Below are 4,790 nucleotides of genomic sequence, written 5' to 3' on the forward strand. Positions count from 1 at the left end.
AGGGAGTAAGGCCACCATATCAGGCTGTGAGTAAGAGACTAAGAAGAAGAGCCAGAGGAACATGAAGGGACTGAAGCAGATGCATTGAAAGAAGTTGAGATGAGATAACACCAGACCTTGAGAGAAGGGAATAACCTCAGTCTTTCATGGTTTTCTATTTCCTAATCATAAGTTAGAGAGGAAGGTTTTTTTCCCCTACTCTTAGTTTCCATAATGAGGCAATTTTCCTAATATGACCTTGGCCTCTCACCACACCCAGGAGGTGAGTTACTTATCTACATGTTAAGTTTGGGAAGAATAACTGGGCCTGCTTGGCTTGTTCTTCTTGGAAGCAAGCTGCCCATAGGAATAAGGATTCAGCTCTGGCCTTTCTCATGTGAAGTATGTTCTGTTGGTTTGGCAAGCTTGGAATGGAGTGGTGGTATAGACTGAATGTGTATGTCCCTGTCTCTCTCCCCAAGTTCAAATGTTGAAACTTAAATGCACTGTTTCCATTTTATAAGGACACTGGGTACCTACTATGTACTGGGCATTCTGATAGGTGTGAGGTCTTCTTATCTCCTAGAGACCATTGGGTGGAGTGAAAGAAATTCATGCCTTGCAGTCAGAAAATGTGGATTCTTGTCCTGGTTCTGCCGTTCACACGCCAGATTGCTTTGGATCAGTCACTTGGTTGTTGTTGTTGTTGTTGTTGTTTTACCCTGTTTTATGTCAGTGCCTTATTTGGGTGCTTGGCTCTAATGATGGAGAGGGACATTTGTCCTCCAGACAGAGGTCTTCTGTGCTTTTAATACTTTATTTCTAAAAACCAATTTTCCTTAAAAGCTCCTGTGTGTCAGGCACAAATATTTATAGTTCTGGCATAGCACTTACCATAGTGTATGTTAATTTGTCTCTTTACATGTCTGTACACACTGTGCATTCATTTGTGAGCTCCAACGCCTGACATGCTGTTTGACCCAGAGTAAGCAAGCAGTCAGAACATGATTGGTGAAAGAATAAATGGGTCTCACTGGTAAATGGGATCATAGAAGACACTGCTAGTACCCTGGTCAATGTTCTCGGCATCCATCTGCCCCTTTAGGCTGCTTTCTGGAAACACCTGTGATTCTGAGGTTTCCTTCTGGCCTTAGGAGAACACCAGCCTCAAGGGCAGGGAAAGCTGGAAGTGCCAGGGAGTTAATGCCTCTAGAATTGCCCTCAATCAAGGCTGCATGGAGGAGTTGGGTAAACCCCAGCTTCTTCAGCCCCTGGTTGGATAATTGAGGTCTCTATACTATCTCTTAGAGTCTTCCAAGGGATGGAGCTCCAGTTTTCCACAGTGGTAACTGGCTTGATTCTACACCTTTTGTTGGTTACCTTCTCTTCCCTTTCTCACTTCTCCACTCTTTTCCTGTGCTTCTAGGATCACGTCTCAAATAAAAAATAAACCACATGCACTTAACTCCCTGCCTCAGTGTTTGCTTCTGTGAGAACACAAATTTTGCCCAACTTGAAATATTTTTGTGATAATCAAATGAAAAACACATTTTTTTAATTTATTTATTTTAAATGTTTTATTTATTTCTGAGAGAGAGAGAGACAGCATGAACAGGGAATGGTCTGAGAGAGAGGGAGGTACAGAATCTGAAACAGGCTCCAGGCTCTGAGCTAGCTGTCAGCACAGAGCCCGACATGGGGCTTGAACCCACAAACCATGAGATCATGACCTGAGCCGAAGTTGGACGCTTAACCGACTGAGTCACCCAGGTGCCCGAAAAACACATTTTAAAGGTTTTGTGGTCTCAAAATATACGTGGTGTCACTATTGGAATGAGTTGTGCTTAAGAGGAATGTGATAGGTTAAATAATGGCCTCCAAAGATATCCGGGTCCTAGTGTCTGAACCTGTGAATGTTACCTTATATGGCAGAAGGGCTTTGCAAATGTGATTGATTAATGTGTATTTGAGATGAGGAGATTATCATGGGTTATCCTGATAAGCTCCAAATGTAATCACAAAAGTTATAAGAAGAAGACAGAAGGAGCTGTGATAGAATAGGGCAATGTAGCCACCAGGACAGATGTTTTGCTGCTGGCTTTGAAGATGGAGGAAGGGGCCAGGAACCAAGGAGCTCAAGGGATCCAGCTTTAGAAGCTAGAAAAGACAAGAAAGTAGATTCTTCCCTAAGAATGCTGCCTCACCAAAACCTAGATTTTTTTTTCTTCTGACCATAACTGTAAGGGAGTAAATGTGTACTGTTTTTAAAAAAATGTATGCTGTTTTAAGTCACCAAATTCATGGCAATCTGTCACAGCAGCCATAAGAAACTACTTTAAGGAGGGTTCTGCTGGTTGCCCTAACCCATTCCAGCAGGTGGCAGTGTGGGGTGAAGGAGTAGCAGTGATTCCCACTGGTCTCCAAAGAATACTGCTCACTCTTCAACCTCCACCCTCAAATAAAGTTAAGATGAATTTATGCTGTCTTCACGCTCTTGGAGGGCGGTCCTTACCCATGGACCTGTGAGGAATTTCTACTGTGTTTCAAGGACAACAGAAAGAAAGAGTCAGGGTTTTAGGGGCTAATGGAAGTAAATCAACAAACTCTAAAATGAAATCATAAATATGCATTGAGAAAGCTGAGTAGAGAAACTCTGAAGGCTAGCTCCAGTTTCCTGCTGTTATTAAAATTAACTTTAATAATCAACTGTGTTCTTCTCATGGCACAACTCATATCCCAAAACCAGCAATAGGATCTTTATTGTAGTTGTGGGCTGGATATTTTCCTCTCATTTTTAGCCCAAACCATGTAGGGTGTTCCTATAAAATGTACTTGTATGACTACCCTTTTCTTTTGGTTTTGGTGTAATATGCAGAGAAGCACTGCTTCATCCTTCTTAGTCAATGTCCAAAGCCAGACATTTTTAAGAATTAAAATGACATTTTTGAGAAAGTGGGGAAATGTGAATATGGATTGATTCCAAAGAATTGTCGTTAACCTACTTAGGTGTGATGGGCATTATGACTATGTAAGAAAATATCCATATTTTAAAAAATCATATAAAGAACAGAATGATCTAATAGAAAGGAAGAAAGGAAAAAGAGAGAGAAGGAGAAATGGAAAGAGGGAGACAAGAAGAGAAGAAGAAAGGAAAGAGGGAAATAAGGAAGAGACAAATGGATCAAGTATGGCAAAATCTTGATCATTATTAAATTTGGGTGGCAAGTATATGAATGTTCATTGTATTATTGTATGTGTTTGAAAACATTTTATAAGATTTGCTGGACAATATTAAATGGCTAAAAAGAGTCTTTAAAAGTGTTTCAGTGTGGTGGGGGTTGCCTTGGTGGCACAGTTGGTTAAGCACCTGACTCCTGATCTTGACTCAGGTCATGATCTCATGATTCAGGAGTTTGAGCCCCACATCAGGCTCTGTGCTGATGTTGTGGAGCCTGCTTGGGATTCTGTCTCTTCTTCTCTCTGCCCCTCCTCTGCTTGTGTGCACTCTTTCTCTCTTTCTCTCAAAAATAAATAAATAGCTCTTTGAACTGTGAACTGGATCCTATAAGGATCAATCCAAGCTGGAGGGCAGATACACTGCCTTGAGCCCACTGGGAATGGCAGCCTCGTCTATGAAAGAAAGACAGGCTTGCTGGGGAGCCCTGGATGAGTACTGAAAGTGTTTAAATGAGAACACAGAGGATGCTCCTCAGTGCAAGAAGTTAAGAAGCTCTTTTGAATCAAGTTGTCCCCAACAGTGGATAAAATATTTTGATAAAGAAGAGACTACTTAAAGTTCAAAGAAAAATTTGAAGCAGGATAACTCCAGCCTTCAAAACCAACTGCAAAGTCCTAGGCTATTCCTGAACTTTTCAGAAGAGTCAAAACATGTTCTTTCTGAACTTGCAAAAATGCTCCACTGACTATGGGAACAATGGGACGATAGTGGTATGAGTCATGGTAAACATTACTACTTATTCCACATATAAACGATCAAGTAACAGATTCCATCATTCAGACTATGAAGAGTTGAAATGGTATGAAATATGCTTAGTTTTAATGTAGTAAGAAATCTATATATTAAGAAAAATTAAAGCCTATTACAAAAACTTCCCCCCAAATAAATAAACTTTAAAAAATTTATTTTAAAAAAGTGTTTCAATGAGAAGCAGCTTCAAAAAATGATTACAAGCACAGGCTCTGGAGTCAACTGGATTCCAATCTGGACTTCTGTACTTTCTAGCTGTGTGAACTTGGGCATGTTATTCGACCTCTCTATTTTGAGTTTCCTTATAGGTAAATTGGATATATTAATAGTATCCATTTCAAGGGATTGTTGAAAATAATTAATATGATAGTACTCCTGTAGCACTGGGAATAGCATCTGGCACAGAGCACTATATATATTTATTATTATTTTTGGTATTGTCTATTACATGAGTGCAATAGTTCTCAACTGGGGGAAATTTTGACTCCCAGGAGATTGATGGAAATATCTAGAGGCATTTTTGGTTGTCACAACCAGGGGGTGCAATTGGCATTTAGTGAGTAGAGGCCAGGGAAGCTTCAAAATGTCCCATGCCACGTAGGACAGCCCTCCATAACAAAGAACTATCTGGCCTAAATGTCAAGAGTGCCAAAGTTGAGAAACGTGGACTAATATTATGAGGGCATTGTAAAAATATTAGAAAACATAGATAAGGAAAATAAAGAATAATAATATCTCATAATTTCACCATGCAGAAATAATCAGTATCCCAAGCTGGAAATTTACAGAAAGAAAATGACATCTTTATCAAAATTAAGATGCA

General features: G+C 39.9%; 1 pseudogene; it reads left to right on the forward strand.

Moving 5' to 3' along the window:
• The first annotated feature begins 3,596 nt into the window (after positions 1 to 3,596).
• LOC120241752 lies at positions 3,597 to 3,835 on the forward strand (annotated as a pseudogene).
• Positions 3,836 to 4,790: the final 955 nt, after the last annotated feature.

This window comes from Hyaena hyaena, unplaced genomic scaffold (assembly GCF_003009895.1).
Source record: "Hyaena hyaena isolate Hyena2069 unplaced genomic scaffold, ASM300989v1 scaffold_289, whole genome shotgun sequence".
NCBI classification, from domain to species: domain Eukaryota; kingdom Metazoa; phylum Chordata; class Mammalia; order Carnivora; family Hyaenidae; genus Hyaena; species Hyaena hyaena.